The following is a 17,717-nucleotide window of genomic DNA, read 5'->3' as shown; positions in this document are numbered from 1 at the left end:
TCTTCTCATCTCCTTAGATCTTGTTATGATGATGCCCTCTTCTTTCACTTCGCTTCTCAAGGGATATTCCACTCTGATGTCGTGCCCGGTCTCTACCGTGCCAGTTGGAGCTGTCAGAATTTCATTTCTCAGCACATCGAGCCAGTCGAACTCTCCCAGAAAATAGATTGGTGAGACCTCTTTCATGTCAAACATTCAATAAAGGGAAAGCTCTTCCTCTGATGGAATAACTGGTTGTCAGATGAGACCAGCCATAATGTATGCTATCTTGGTGTTTCTTGTAGATCCTTGGGCTATCATCATCTAGGAAGCTCCCAGTAGTCTCCTTTCTTTTATGTGAGGTCGTTCTGATATACTTGTAATAACAACCTTCAGGCATGAGATCAGAGCCTTCCTCTCTGGCCCACGAAGATCATACAGCCAGGACAAAAATCAGAACGGTCTCTTCGATGACCAAGAAGATTTGCGCTGAATTGTCACTCAGAATTCTCGTGTGATTTCAGCAGACAAGAATATACACCAAAACTCAAGTAGTAGCCGTGCCATCTAGTAACCAAGTGGGGCATTAAAGTGGTCTGGACTCTGGGCTTTGTTTCATATTTTAACCCGCACAATTGGCATAGCGGTGTAAGGCCCTGCCACGCTCCTATTGGAGAAAGACATAGCGGGCCAGTCCTGTGTTTGAATCCCCTAGCAGGTCAAAAAAAAACCTCCGGCCAGTGTCAACTGCAAAGAGCAAGCAGGGATTAGTCTAATCCATAATAAGGTGTGGGGATACCTCGTGAGAAACCAAAAAAGTTTCTAGATTATTAGTTTCTACAAGTTTGAGTAACGTTGAAAAAGAAGTAGCCAATTATATTATCACCTCAGACTCTAGACAATGTGGCTCATATAGCAAAACAGTCTCAGAATCAGATGTCTGTTCTTTTAAGAATCCTAGGCATTTTATTAATTTTTAAAACCAAAAGCCTGCTAAATAATAGGTTAACCGTATGGAATGAACATAAAAAGCACATAACAAAAGCCATTGAGGAGCTAGATATTAGGTTCCTTAATATTTAGGAACATGAGAGTATGTCACAACCCAAGTCAAAATTGTATGTGACAATCTATTACGAGGCTGTATGGAACTAATCAGCAGATAATCATGTTGAGTCCAGGATAGTTGATTGAATGCAAATAGCAGAAAGGAAATACAATAGCATGGAAACTGCAATTAATGTCACCCTCTGGCCTGAAAGACATCCAAAATATGCAGCTTATCATTTGAAGGGGAGCTTTCATAAGCGAAAACAAGGTCAGTTGCATGGTCCAACATAACGGGTACAAGCAACAAAGCCCAGAGGCAAACAGTATGAGATTATTGGGACCCATAATGCATCGCAATTGTAAGGGAAAACAAGAAGTATTTTGCAGGAGGGCGCTGACTTCATGATCATATTCTGAAAATATATCTACCTTTAATTTTTACAGCGTGCAGCACTTATTAGAGTGTATTTTTGGATTGAAGTTTCAAAGTGGAACAAAAAGATTTATTCATAGATAAGAGTCTGAAACTGATACGTGAGCACATAAGTTCAAGAATAGAGGCCAAAATAATTGAAAATATAAAGAAACATTAACTTAGCTATAGAAGGCCTTACCGTTGGCTGTCATTTACTGACAGCGACTATAACATTTTCTTACGGTCTCAGAGACGGGTATTTTTTATGGACAGGAGGATATTTTCCGGAGGTAAGAGTAACTTGCTTACCTTCCGGGTGACCGCGCAAACTCTTGTCCTTCTATCTACTATTATGAGGTTCCAAAAATGCTTGACAAGTAAGCGGTCTTTCTGCTCCAGGCCCATTCTTCTATTCTCATGAACCCACTGGATTTTGAAATTGAAAAAAAGAACAAATTAAAATTCGAATGATGGATGAAAAGTAATAGCTTAAAAGTCATGAAACACCTTATATTAACCTCTTGAAAAAAAAAGTGGAAGAAACACAGGAGTACTTTCTGTGCCTATTTGACGGCATGTAAGTTCCGCTTCCACCTGCAAGTTCCATAAACATGGAATGAACATGGAAACTAGGAAGATAAGATAAAGATAAAGATAAAGGAAAACTGAAGGAAGAGACTGGCAGACAGCATCTCTGGTATTCATGATTACTTAGAACTACGACACATACCCGATATTTCTCCGCCCAACCAAGTTAACTGGAAATTACAAAATATTTAATGAGGGAGTACGCCAGCTATACTCAGTTAAAACCTCATTCTTATAAGAGAAATTTGCAGAGTCCAGGTCGACCCAAGTTGGTGAGAGAACTTTTATAAGCTCTAACGATATGGTAGGCAAAACTGTCACCATGTATACCAAAAAAATCTAGCCCTTCCACCAAAAAAATACTAATTACTTATCAACCATGGGTCTCACAATGCATATAACAATATCAGCAAGAAAAATCCAACAAAACAAGAAAAAACCTTCTAGGCATGATCCAATATTAATGTGTAGTTCAATTTGTTTATCCCTTGTCATGGTTCATCGATGAGCCAACATATCATTTGCCCTCAAAATTTGGTTGTATACAAGCAATCATCTACATTGCCAACTCCAAAAATGTAGATGAACACACACCCCATTAGTAGTTAGTGTTTACAGTTATTAAAACTCCTCATATTATCATCAAATCCAGTAGCACCAATCTCCTAGGAAGGTTGTACTGCTCCAGCTCTCCGATCTCCTATTAAAACACAATTTTTTTTAGATAATAAACAATAACAGGTAATTCTCTAAAACAAAATAACATAATACCATTTACCTGATTTAATACCAAACATGGCTGCAAGCGACCAATGATCGGAAGGAACTTTTGCAGATGGTATCAGCTCAAATGGAAGTAAACATGAAACCCCACTACATACCAGTGCATGCTCGGCATACAATAGAAAAACTATGTGATTCACTATAACTTATGCTCATAAGGATAAATATTAATAAACATTAAATTACACACTCGAGTAAAATATGTAATCATATGTGTTGTGTCTCCCGCCCCTAGGATTGCATTTGGTATAGAAGGGTACTTTCGTGTCTGGGTCAATCTGCTTCTCTGATGTACTAAACATAAACATGCAATCCGCAAATGCAGATCCCTAAGATTTGAAAAAAAAATGAAGCTAAACTAGAAATAATGTTTATAATGTCTACTTAAAAAAGAAATATATGTAGTGTTCATAATCCTAAATTTAGAGCAATATTTTATCCTTAATTTGTTACATTAAATTAAAAGCAATAAAAGTATAATATCAATACCATTGACGGAAGTCACAAGTCCACTGAGGATAACGAGAAAATAGTTTCCCTTGATAAATTGTTGGTAATAATCCCTTGATAAATTTCACTGAGGAAAAAACATATATTTAATATATATATTAAACATAATTGTGAAAAAATAAAGTATTTAAGGAATAGAGCTCAAATCACCTTTGGGGCCTTGAGTTGAAATCTCCACAAAGAACTATTCCATCAGCCTCATCCCTCCCCCTCTTAAGCTCATCACAGGTAAGATATAGCTTAAGGACAGTTGAAGAAGTTGAAAATTATTCCATATAAGAATTCTCATATAAATAGGAGTGTCTTCAAACAGGAAATAAGACGAATTCAAAACTTTCTATTGAAAACAGTTGGCCAAACCTGAAATAATCTAATTTAGAAACAATTAAACAATATTTTTTCTCAAAAATTTAAAAGTGACTGATTTAAAAACAAGTATCGAGAAAAGAGTTTGAGCTATAAAATATGATTTCAAACCTAAGGTTGAGGCCAAACAAAATTTAATTTACCGATCAAAATTTATTATTTGAAAAAAAATCAAATCCTGTTTTAGAGAAACTTCTAGAAATGCTTAGTTTTCTTTTAATAAAACAATTGAAATCAATCTAAAGTCACAAAGCCAAATAAAGGGATCTACAACTTAAGTTTATTTTCCAAATTGCAACATTCAGAGGAAATGAAACTACAAAAGTGAGTAAATGCTACAGAAAGTTAGTTGTGAAAGTCTACCACAATGGAATTATACCTTCACCACTTTTAAAAAGATATCCGATTATTGATCTCAAATGTTATCATGATGTCACCTGTGATGAATCTCAGTTTTCTACTTTTCGTGAATATAATGAAATGAGATTATTATGTACATCTGCATGATTCTGATATTAGTACTTTTTGCAGATAAGTGTAAGTTGACAATGAAAACTTTCTTTGCTGTATTATTTAATTGGAGACTTGTAATAATTGAAGCGTTCGGCTTCACAGCATTTGAACCTTGTAGGGCACCTCCAAACAAAGATGGTGAAAGATATTATAGGACGAGCTGCAAAGATAACAGGACAGTATAAAAAATATTAGAGGTTCCATCATTGCATCCATCTAAAGGTGAGTATCACAAGTAAATATTACAAAAATACTACTTTATAATTCTTAACATTAGGAAATTTATTGACCTTATAGGCGCTTGCGCACCCGGAAAGAGGCAACTCTCATTCTGTAAAAGATTGAAGTAAGTTGTCAAAAGTAATTAAGGAAATAAGTGATATTAGGCAAATATTTTGGAGTCTATATTAGAGATGTTGCGATGAGAGTTATTAGAAATATGATTAGGAGAATAATCATAATTAGGCAATTGAGTTTAGTCTCACATTGCCTACAACAAATAATTTTTTATTTAAAAAGGATTGTAACCTTCGATCAATTAATAAGAATCTACAATATGTTATTATTTAACATAAGAAAACTAAAATTTTACAGAGGAAAGATATATCGAGTACATTCATTTGGTATGTGAACTCGTAACCTTAAAGCTCCTCCTCCACATAGTGCTTGAAGTGGTCATACTGTGCTTACAAAACAAATTTTAAATCAAACCGATGCATCATATTTTTCAATGAGCACAATCAACTTTAGATTTTACTTCCTGAAAGCATACTATATCCGGATCAAACATTTCGATTTTTTTGCATATGTTTTTAAGTCTATACGCCCAATTGAGATGTTTTCGGGGGCACCATGCATAGTCATCCTGTTGCAACTGCATCACAAACTTGTTGGCAAAAACATTATACTTCTGAGTTTTCAGTGGAGCGAGTCGTGACTATTCGTCGAATTCCATACAACTTCTTGATTTAAATTCTTGTATCCTTCTTCCCACAAGATACGTCTATGGTCTTTCTTTTTACAACCTGCCCTTTGTAAAAAGAAAGACCATAGACGTATCTTGTGGGAAGAAGGATACAAGAATTTAAATCAAGAAGTTGTATGGAATTCGACGAATAGTCACGACTCGCTCCACTGAAAACTCAGAAGTATAATGTTTTTGCCAACAAGTTTGTGATGCAGTTGCAACAGGATGACTATGCATGGTGCCCCCGAAAACATCTCAATTGGGCGTATAGACTTAAAAACATATGCAAAAAAATCGAAATGTTTGATCCGGATATAGTATGCTTTCAGGAAGTAAAATCTAAAGTTGATTGTGCTCATTGAAAAATATGATGCATCGGTTTGATTTAAAATTTGTTTTGTAAGCACAGTATGACCACTTCAAGCACTATGTGGAGGAGGAGCTTTAAGGTTACGAGTTCACATACCAAATGAATGTACTCGATATATCTTTCCTCTGTAAAATTTTAGTTTTCTTATGTTAAATAATAACATATTGTAGATTCTTATTAATTGATCGAAGGTTACAATCCTTTTTAAATAAAAAATTATTTGTTGTAGGCAATGTGGGACTAAACTGAATTGCCTAATTATGATTATTCTCCTAATCATATTTCCAATAACTCTCATCGCAACATCTCTAATATAGACTCCAAAATATCTTGCCTAATATCACTTATTTCTATAATTACTTTTGACAACTTACTTCAATCTTTTACAGAATGAGTTACCTCTTTCCGGATGTGCAAGCGCCTATAAAGTCAATAAATTTTCTAATATTAAGAATTATAAGATAGTATTTTTGTAGTATTTACTTGTGATACTCACTTTTAGATGCATGCAATGATGGAACCTCTAATATTTTTTATACTGTCATATTATCTTTACAGCTCGTCCTATAATATCTTTCAGCATCTTTGTTTAGAGGTACCCTACAATGTTCAAATGCTGTGAAGCCGAACGCTTCAATTATTACAAGTCTCCAGTTAAATAATACAACAAAGAAAGTTTTTATTGCCAACTTACACTTATCTGTAAAAAGTACTAATATCAAAATCATGCAGGTATACGTAATAATCTCATTTCATTATATTCACGAAAAGTAGAAAACTGGGATTCATCACAGGTGACATGATGACCAATCGTAGACTTTGTAATTTTCTCCTAAATTGTAGCAATAGCCTCCACTGCTCCAGATGCTCCTAAAAGATGGCTAATCGTAGACTTTGTAATTTTCTCCCTCAGCTACAAATTTGTGAGTTTGTTAGGTTACAACTATAAAGGTGCATAAAACATAGAAATGATCTCAAAAACATATGAAATCTCAGTTATACATCCGAACTTTGATTACAATTTGATGCTCAAACATCATACCTTGGGATTTTGACCAAAACAACTAACGGGAGCTTGGTACTCTTTCACATTATTAGATAGTGTTGAAGTTGCATGAGCGTTTACATTGTTGGCATCCTCTCTAGCGACTCCCATTCCATTAACACCTCTATGCAAAGAGCAACACCTATCCCAAATCGAACAGAGAACTAGTAAGAATATCTAGACCAAACAGCACTTATTCAATATTCAAGGTAAAAGAGATGATTTTTCACCTCTGGGTGTGGCTGTCATATGGTAAGCATCACAGGTGTAACTTCCTCCCAAAAACTCAACATATATATTTGCTCCTCTTTGCTGTAGAAAGGCAATCATGAAAGGAAAATCAATCACGACAAGGAAAATCTTTTAACAAAACAAGATAAGATAAAGGCTTCGCATCACATCAAGTTAGGGCTAGGTTATCTGGATGATGGTCACGAACGAAGTTGAAGATTGACTCGACGTGAGATCGTTGGTCGTTGGCGGTGGCCATCACCTGAGAGATCAGAGCCTAGAACGGGCCGAGATCGCTGCCCAAGATCGCCTGCAACAGATTTTGGTCCATTGGAGATGGAAGAAGACGATGAGGGAGATGGGGGCTAGGGTTTTCGAGGGTGTGAGTAGGAAAATTGAGCTTTGGGAAATAATTGAGGGGTTTAGGCTTTTTGATTGGGGTTGGCACCAGCTGTCAGGGGGGAGAGATGAACTGATGTGAGTGGATGCGATTTTTGGATCTGCTTTTATCGGGTGGATTGTTTTTTTTTTGTTTTGTTCGTGTTCACAACGTTCGTGTTCGCGACGTGGGCTCACTGGGCTGAAGCTATCCGGTGATGATATGCTGACACGTGGAAAAATATGGGCGGTTAGTGTTTGGAGTTGCGTCCGAGGAAGGGAGGGATGGGATTCCTTCTTCCTTTCTTTCATGGGTTTAATTAATGATAATAATTGTAATGATGATGGTGATTAGCGATTTTATTTGTTCAAGGGGAGGGAAGAGATGAAAAAAAAAATTTCCTTTTCATCAATTTTTTGTTCTGATGGCAGTAAATGGCTGGTAGAGGAAGTTAAATTATTCACATTGTCTGGGAGCTTTTTAAGAGAACGGAGTGGAAGAGGAGTAACAAAGTTTACATTTGTTAATCTTTATTCTATATAATTTAATTACCCCAAATTGGGATGTAGAGTAAGTTAAATATTTTGGACCTTCACGGTATATATTTAAGGGCTAAGAAATGGTTTCTTTCCATTCTCTTGACCAAACTCCTAAACATGCCATTCCTTTCCTGTCTTTTACCTTATATCCCCTTTCCTTCTTTCCCTTCCCCTCTGTTAGTAAACTCCCAACCATAGCATAAGGAAACCGAAACATAACAAAAATATATTGCAACTTGTCTATCCAGAGTATACAGATAAAGAAGAAATTGGTTTGAATGCTTGGATTTTTTTTGGCGAATTAAACAGAACTCAGAATTAGAATAGGGATATTTTATGGGACAAAAATTTTAGGCAATGCTTGGTTCCTTAAAAGGATTAGGATTAGGATTAAGGATGGGAGTGGACTTTAGTGAGATTGGGATATTAAACCGCATTCCCATGTTTGATTAACTTATTTTGGTTCATGATGGGAGTGGTATTAATACTAAGGCAATATATTAATCTAAAACAGCCATTAATTTTTTAATTGCAAATTACACACTTAAAAATTAACATAAAATTCTTAGAGGTTTCAGAAGTTGCAATGTACCACCTAAAATTTTGCAATTTACCCCCAAAACTTTGCAATCACCCCAAAAATTGCAATTTACCCTAGAAAGTTTAGAATTTGCTATTTGCCTCAAGAAAATTACACTTTACCCTAAAAAATTGCATTTTACTTTCCTAAAAGTTTTAGAATTTCTAGTTTCCCAAAACTTCACATACTGCTCATTTTATCCTCATCTAAAGGGACCTGTATGTAATGTATTCATGTCACTACACCAGTAGCCATCAATATTTTTATTCACATACTACTCAATTTATTCACATACTCATTTTAACCTTCTAAACAGTGTTATAATGAAAAATGTGGACAATAACAATGAAAGAAAAGGACAAGTTCACAAATAACTATTAATAAATTGCATAGGAAGTTCAACTTAAAAAAGAATTTGTAAATATAAAGACTTACTTTCTTTTGTAGAACAACAAGAAAAATGGCAGATGAAGAAATAGATAATAGCAAGACCAATTTAAGCTACTTTACTTTTCCAAAACAACCCTCCCTCGAAATACAAATTAAATTGACCTCTTGAATAGTAATTGGTTGCAAAATTTTGCCATTGACAAAACTTTAGAAAGAGATATTCGGCTAATTTAGTAATATATTAAATTTTATATTCTTAAACTAGAAAATTTAGAGTTGACCTTATATTCTTTAGAACAAGACTGTATAAGCATCAAATGACAATATTTTTGGTAATATATATTTTTTATATGATTTATGTTTTTTTAATTTTAATTGTATAATAATCAAATCAAATGTATTAAAACTTAGAGAGATGTAAATTTAAAATATAATGATAAAAAAAATAAGTTGTCGTGCTTTGCACAGGGTACATACTGGTGCTTATATAACCAATAGTCCATTGCATATAACTCATTTCCATTTAGTAGCCAATTTAAGTACTCAAACAAGAAGGTCAAATGGGCTCAAACACTAAAAACCCAAATAATCAAACAAAATATGATGCAATGAAATTATAAAATGAATGGAGTGCATTCTCACCAGATACTATAATTATAATATTATTATATTTTGATTTTTAGATAAATAAAATTTTCTAGATCTACCATTGGTTCTAGATAGCAATCTTTCTTCAAAGTGAGAAGAGATTATAATCGAATATTTTTCAATAATGAAGTCCATAATATTCCACCATACCATCAACAGTGGCATAAGCAGAATTTTTCTCCAGTGACATCACCATATAATGTCATTGTTATAATTATAATCTATATTGATAATTTTACAACGTTTGCTCTTTTAGTTATGTCCTACCCTTTATCTTAAGGGTGTACTAAGTATTAAATGCAAGTAAATAAATATATATATGTATAAAATAGACAATTTAATAGTGTCATGTTCACTCCCTTGACTAACACACCGCTCAAGCCAAAGATGGAAAAGGTTTTCAAAAGTTCACCTTTAAGGATAAATGATCTTGGAGATGACGAGAACATTCAAAGGAATTCTACTGTCAAAAAAAACTGAAGGTTAAGTTGATTGGCAATCATTTGTTACGTGTTGTATGCGCTATATGAATACAATATCATAAAAAGCTCAATATCTATTTTGTGTTGTTGCAGATCTCAAAAGAAAGAGAACTTCCAATGACTGTGGCAAGGAGAATGAATCTGAATTTTTAATGGAGTTGCTACCATGTTTTTGTGCACAAACCTGATGAATTTATTTTGGTCTTCATATTTTGTTCAGTAAAGCTTAATATCATAGTGACTTTCTATATGGAAATTGCTTTGACACACTCGGTGTGGCTATATGTATTAGTCTAACTTTAAGGTTATTTTGGAGTAAGTACTTTACTATGTTTAAGAACTCACATGCATGAATAAATGGTAGTTGAATATTGGGCATGGTCCTGTGTTTATGTGTAGGTATCTGATCAGGTTCATACTTTATAGCAATTTCCATGTCTATGCAGAGAAAGTACCCTCTCAAAATTTACTCAAGCAGTTCCTTGCCTTTAGTATGAAGAAAAGACACAAAAAATAGTTAAGACTTCAAATTGGACTAAACGCTAATCTTAAGCATGTACAATTTAATTGAGCAACTTATAGGCAATTTATATATATGCCCAATTTTATTTACAGATTCCACCAAATTAGTGCATCCATTCAATAGGATTCTAAGAGGGGGAAAACATCTGACTTAAACATTAAACTCATAGACTTCATGAGAAAATAGAGTGCTTAAAACTTAATTTATTTATGAGATTAATTCATTTAACTATATGTGTCGTAACTTATTCCCATGTAGACTATTTCATTTAACTATATTTGTGAGAATAAATTACCATTTGCATTAGAGTATGTATATAGCTTATTAGAATATCTAAAAATTGAGAACAATTCTGAAATAATTTGAAACCACGTAAAGACTATAAAGATAAGTCAATTATTATAAGTATTTTCACTCTAAGATACGTCTTTCAAAAATTAACCATGTCCTAAGATTATGACACAAAAACAACACAAAGTAATTAAAATACACTAATTCAAAACTTATAGCGTTGATCACTAAAGGGTAATTTTTTCCTCAAAATAAATTTCAACCTGATCAAGCTTTTATTTTAACTCATGCATGTAATTCTTTCCTTGCGATAATTTTCTTGCAAAGTTCACAACTCTTATAGCCAATTGAACAGCAGTTAAGGAAGGTCTCTACTGCCTAGATTTTACTCAAGCAGTTCCCTGCCTTTAGTATGAAGAAAAGGCAAAGTGAGAGTTAGTTAAGACTTCAAATTGGACTAACAATGCTCATCTTAAGCAAGCAATTTAAATGAGCAACTTATAGGCAATTTATATATATCCCCAATTTTATTTACAGATTTCATCAATTGGTGCATCCATTCAATAGGATTCTAAGAGAGGAAGAACATCGACTTATAAAAAGTTAATTTTATTTATAACATTAAACTTATAAAGTTCATGAGAAAATATAGAGTGCTTAAAACTTAATTTTATTTATGAGATTAATTCATTTAACTATATGTGTTTATTCCCATGTAGATTATTTCACTTAGCTATATTTGTGGGAATAAAAAGGATAAAGAGTCACCAAATCTAGGGTTCGTAATTCATGAGATGAGATAGATCAACCAAATTTAACGAATCTAGCATGAAATTAAGCATAAAAATACCAAAAATAATGAGATGAGATAGATCAACCAAATTTAACGAATCTAGCATGAAATTAAGCATAAAAATACCAAAAATAGGGAAACAATCGATTAACAATATTTTTAACGAATCTAGCATGAAATTAAGCATAAAAATACCAAAAATAGGGAAACAATCGATTAACAATATTTCGTGGTTTTGATATCAAATTATTCATCGACTATTCGACGAAAGGGAATATCATGGAGAAACTATACCTGTAATTGCCAAAAATCCAACAAATCAAGGAAAAATCCGACGAACCCCCCTAAGAAAGGCAGTGATTTCCCCAAAGCCGACAAAAAATCCGACGAAATTCGAGAGAGGAGTCAACGACGAAATTCGAGGGAGGAGTCGACGACGAAATTCGAGGGACGACGAGCTTCGACGCAGGATTCGACGACGAGATTCGAGGGACGACAAGCTTTGAGGGAGGAGTGAGCAACCAGCTTCGAGGGAGAACAGTGAAAACCCGAGCTCTAGAATTCACTTGGAGTCACAGATCTGAAGGATGAGAGAGAAAGAGGAGAGAGGAGCCATCTACATGGAGTTAGATCTGAAGGGGGGAGAGAGAGAGGAGAGAGGAGCCGAGCTAGATTCAGATCTGGAGCGGCGGCGGCTGATAGAGACAAAGAAGAAAAGTGAAAACCTAGCCCTAAAATCCTCTCTTAGCTATTTATATATGGGTAACATTTATAAATAAACTTTTAGATAAGTAATATTTGCAATAAATTCAATTAATAGGACTACAATGCAAAAACTGATTGAATAGTTAATGGACTCCCGAATCGAACATACATTTTGTTAAATTCTATTCATTTATAAGCCGAATACTAAAAAATATTTGTTTAGTACTAAATAAACTATTGAATCGAACTTGATCGAATATCCCGGACGAATAATAACTGAACTGTTATTCGGTTCACTTCCACCCCTAGGCCGCATAAGTAATTTTTACTGGTTGGTGTCGTCGTGGGGAGGGACGAGGGCGTTGTCGGAGAGGGAGGGCGACGTTGCGGGGAGGAGGGCGTTGGAGAGGGAGGAGCGCAGATCGTCGGAGAGGGAGGAGGGAGTCGTCACGGGGAGGGAGGGCGTCAGAGAGAGAGGAGCGCAGGTCATCGGAGAGGGAAGAGATAGTCGTTGCGGGGAAGGACGAGGGCGTCGTCGCGAGGAGGGTGGACGGCGTCAGCGGGGAAGAGAGAAACGTTGGATGAGAGAAAGAAATAGGTACTCGGTTGGACTTGGAGACAGAAAGGGGAAATGATGGTAAAAACTATACGTCCTAAGTCTATTTATATATGGGGTAGAAGTTGTAATAAAAATTTTGATGGGTAGTATTTGCAACAAGTTTAATTAATAGGATTAACATAAAAAGGTTACCGAATAGTTAATAATTAGCCGAATTGAATATAACTTTAGTTAAATTATATTTGTTTGTAAGTTGAATACTGAAAATATACATTTAGTATTAAATGAACCGTCAGATCGAATATGACCGAATATCTGGACGAATATTAAGCGGTTTTTTATTAAATATTTGGTTCGTTTCCACCCCTAACCATCATATACTGCTTTGAATTATTCCTCGACGCAAGCCTTAAATTAATCTGAATAATCATCAATGTAGACGAACGTGTACTTCACATATTGCTCATTTTATCCTCATCTGAAGGGACTTGTATGTAATGTATTCATGTCACTACACCAGTAGCCATCAATATTTTTATTCACATACTACTCATTTTATTCACATATGCATTTTAACCTTCTAAACAGTGTTATATTGAAAAATGTGGACAATAACAATAAAAGAAAGGGACAAGATCACAAATAACTATTAATAAATCGCATAGGAATTTCTACTTAAAAGAGAATTTGTAAATATAAAGACTTACTTTCTTTTGTAGAACAACAAGAAAAATGGCAAATGAAGAAATAGATAATAGCAAGACCAATTTAAGCTACTTTACTTTTCCAAAACAACCCTCCCTCGAAATACAAATTAAATTGACCTCTTGAATAGTAAGTGGTTGCAAAATTTTGCCACTGACAAAACTTTAGAAAGAGATATTCGGCTAATTTAGTAATATATTAAATTTTATATTCTTAAACTAGAAAATTTAGAGTTGACCTTATATTCTTTAGAGCAAGAATGTATAAGCATCAGATGACAATATTTTTGGCAACATATATTTTTATATGATTTATGATTTTTAATTTAAGCGTACAATAATCAAATCAAATGTATTAAAACTTAGAGAGATGCAAATTTAAAATACAATGGTAAAAAAAATAAATTGTCGTGTTTTGCACGGGGTACATACTAGTGCTTATATAACCAATAGTCCATTGCATATAACTCATTTCCATTTAGTAGCCAATTTATTAAGTACTCAAACAAGAAGGTCAAATTGGCTCAAACACTAAAAACCCAAATAATCAAACAAAATATGATGCAATGAAACTATAAAATGAATGGAGCGCATTCTCATCAGGTACTATAATTATAATATTATTATATTTTGTTTTTTAGATAAATAAAATTTTCTAGATCTACCACTGGTTCTAGATAGCAATCTTTCTTCAAAGTGAGAAGAGATTATAATCGAATATTTTTGAATAATGAAGTCCATAATATTCCACCATACTGTCAACAGTGGCATAAGCAGGATTTTTCTCCAGTGACATCACCATATAATATGTCATTGTTATAATTATAATCTATATCGACAAATTTACAACGTTTGCTCTTTTAATTATGTCCTACCCTTTATCTCAACGGTGTACTAAGTATTAAATGCAAGTAAAAAATAAATACATGTATAAAATAGACAATTTAATGGTGTCATGTGACATCACCGGACACTATATGGTTCCGTCACTAAAGGCCTGTTTGGTTGTTTTCATTAAAATTAAAAAAAATTAAGAAGATGAGGAAAACATCAAACAAATATTCCTCCAATTTCCTTAATAAAACCCATGAAATGGGCGTCCTAAAATGTGGGTCACATCAACCAATAAGAATTTGACACATCATTATTTTTCTTGTTTCCAATATGTGAACCAAACAAAGAAAATGAAAATGTTATGAAAAACTTACCACAAGTTGTATTTTTTCTCTATTTTCTTTCTTTTTCCTTCATTTTCCATAGTTTTTGGGCAAACCAAACAGCCCCTAACTGTCAAGTTAAGTGAGAGAAGCATAGCACACTTTTTTTCAATGTATGTGGATCATTTATAATAGTGTAATTATTGATATATGCTCTCGTTTTGGTAGATTTTAACTACTATAGTTAGTTATGATAGCATTCAAGGAATATGGTTTTTATATTTCATAATAAATTTGTAGATTGAGCTTCTTTTCTGGGTACGTAACCAGAAACTGTATAATACGAGAATGAAGTTCTTAATATATAAGCTTACGCTATTCTATAGCCTTGTCAAAACTTAAAATTCTGACCATTTGAATTTTTGTGTGGACTTAAACCTATAGATGATTTTGATACTATTAAATTCCTACAACTATTTTTTTCTTTAATATTTTAATATAACAAGTTTTATAAGAAGCTCAAAATTCTTCAAAAATATTTTACCTGACTATATTATTGGATTGGCCTAGGAGAAACCAATAATAAACTGAGTTCAACGATGCAATCCCTTTCAATAGAAGCAGAATCTCATATTTAACTATCCAACAATTTTGTCTAACTTTAACTTGATCACGTAGAACATTTTTGTGTATAACATGGCCAAACTCTAGTGTGATTTTTATGGGATTGTCCCATGGCTTCAAGTATTGGAAATGGGGTGCCCTGCAATTATGGAGATAATTAGATAAAGACACACGAAAGAGTAACTTAATTAAGCTAAGTTTCGCTAGGGGAACAAAAAGGCCTTAAGCTTAGTTTTGGCAATTGTAGGGTAATTCTAGCTTTACAAGGAACATTAAAGATTGCTTGGGGTCTCCTTTTTTTTAAAGAGAGGACAGCCGTAGCTTCTTGGGTAACTATTTAAACTGTTGAGCATTTTGGTTGTTCATTCTACTTCCACAAGTAATAATTAATCAAGCTTACGTTATCTTATTATGAACATTATTTGAATTCAAATTAAATGCAGCGACCATTTGGGCTAAGCATGGCTTCGAGAAACATGTGAAGGAAATCCCACTTTCTGTGCACATGCCAGCTCAGGCCCATCGCCATATATCTAAACTGTATAATCATATATAGATATAATATATATATATATATATTATATATATATATATATATATATATATATATATAGGGATAGAACAAATTTTCACTGTAGACCCAAATGAGTTTTAATTACCAAAATCGACCGTTTTTTTTAATTACCAAAATCGACCCGCTTTTATGCCACGTAGGCTTAATCCCGTTTCCTAATTAGTCGGGTGCCACCCCGACTGTTTAGGATATTACAAATCGGTTTTAAGGTTCTAATTGGGGTTTAACAACTTCTTAACAGTCGGGGTTGGCAACCCCGACTAATTAGAAACAGGATAAGCTACGCTGGGCATAAAACGGTCGATTTTGATAATTAAAAAAAACAGTCGATTTTGGTAATTAAAAAGTTCATTTGGGTCTACAGTGAAAATTTGTTCTATAGGATAGTATATATATGAGATTAATGTGTATCCTTTCATAGGAGGAGATTTCCTCCTTGTCGCCTATGTGACACAATCTCCCATCTCCTCATAAAGTAGGCACAAATCCCCATCAACTCATACTCCCTCTCCTACTTTATGAGAATGGTGGGATTGTGCCACATAGGCAGTCAAGGAGGAAATCCCCTCCTATGAAAAAGATACCCATTAATATATTATATATATAATATATATATATATATATATATATATATATATTTATATATATAATTATATATATATATATATTATTATATATATTATAAGTATATATATATATATATATATAGTTTTGATTTTATTTACTTAAATGGACACCAGCCTTTGTCCATCGAATTTTCTATCCACTTATTTATATATATAAAAAGACTCTTCATATCATGCAATGATCCCTAGGCAACATGAGTGGATAGAAACTTTGATGGACCATCCACTTAAGTGTGTGTGTGTGTGTGTATGTGTGTGTGTGTGTGTGTGTGTGAAAGCTTAAGTGGATAGGAATGAGTCATCCACCAATTTTTTATCCGTTGATATTACATTGGGATCTGTGATAGATATGAAGAATCTTTTAAGATTTGTGCATTTTTGATGGCACAAATCTTTGAGACAATATGAGTGGATAAAAAGTTTGGTGGACAAGTCCTCCTATTCACTTAAGTGGATAGTTAAGTGGATAGGAGTTTTACTCTATACACACACACACACACACAAGGTGGAATGCACGTGGTGAAATATTATAATTGTTGATTTTTAGTTTATGTATTTACTATAATATAGTTGCAAAAAAGTTTATGATTATCATAATATATTAAAAAGTTTTAGATATTTTAATATATAAAATCTTGTTGGTTTCAATACTTTACCTTACACATAATTAGTGATGTTTAAAGTCTTAAAATATTAATGATCTAAGAGCAATTTAATACTTTGGAATTCTAATTTTAAAATATTAATGATATAAGCACCAATATCTAAAAAACTATTATTATTAATGAAAAAATAAATCTTGAATTCATCAACATAAAATGATAGGTTTATCTGGTCATAGAGGATTTTTTTTTAATTATAAAGAAATCACTCTTGCCTATTGTCTACTTCCACTTTCTATTATCTAGCGACCGAGTATTATAGATATTCAAAAACTTTTCTATAGAATTTTTAAAGTTAGAATGTGCAAATTCAATCAATAAAGAAAATATAAATTATATGATCAATTCCAAAATATGATATTATAGTCTTCCTACATCTTCTCAACTAATTAATTAATTTGTCACAACGATTACTCTCTAATTTTAGAAAACTATAAAATATATTTTGAGAATAATTTAAACATATTTTGCACACATATGGATTGTATTTTAACAAAATAATATAGAACTATCCAATATTGAGAAATATCCAAAAATTTAAGCTAAAGAGTTAAAAACATCTAATAACACTCATATTCTAACTGTATGCTTCATAAAGGTGAGACATATAAAATGAACAACTTAATTTATTTTGTTAAATAGTTTATTACAAATCATAAAAGAT

General features: G+C 33.2%; 1 long non-coding RNA gene across 4 annotated transcripts; it reads right to left on the bottom strand.

Moving 5' to 3' along the window:
• On the bottom strand, positions 168-12,166 carry LOC109833646. 4 transcript variants are annotated; one of them, XR_002245295.1, is made up of 9 exons: positions 11,737-12,166; positions 6,986-7,421; positions 6,817-6,898; positions 6,584-6,728; positions 3,476-3,685; positions 3,305-3,392; positions 1,963-2,038; positions 1,754-1,870; positions 168-726 (listed from the first exon to the last, which is right to left on the bottom strand). It is a non-coding gene; the product is annotated as an uncharacterized LOC109833646 (long non-coding RNA). The 4 variants fall into 4 exon arrangements; XR_002245296.1 differs by lacking the exon at positions 6,986-7,421 and having other exon boundaries at positions 1,952-2,038; XR_002245293.1 differs by lacking the exon at positions 6,986-7,421.

This window comes from Asparagus officinalis, chromosome 3, assembly GCF_001876935.1.
Source record: "Asparagus officinalis chromosome 3, Aspof.V1, whole genome shotgun sequence".
Lineage (NCBI taxonomy): Eukaryota > Viridiplantae > Streptophyta > Magnoliopsida > Asparagales > Asparagaceae > Asparagus > Asparagus officinalis.
This window is presented reverse-complemented; position numbering and strand designations above follow the sequence as displayed.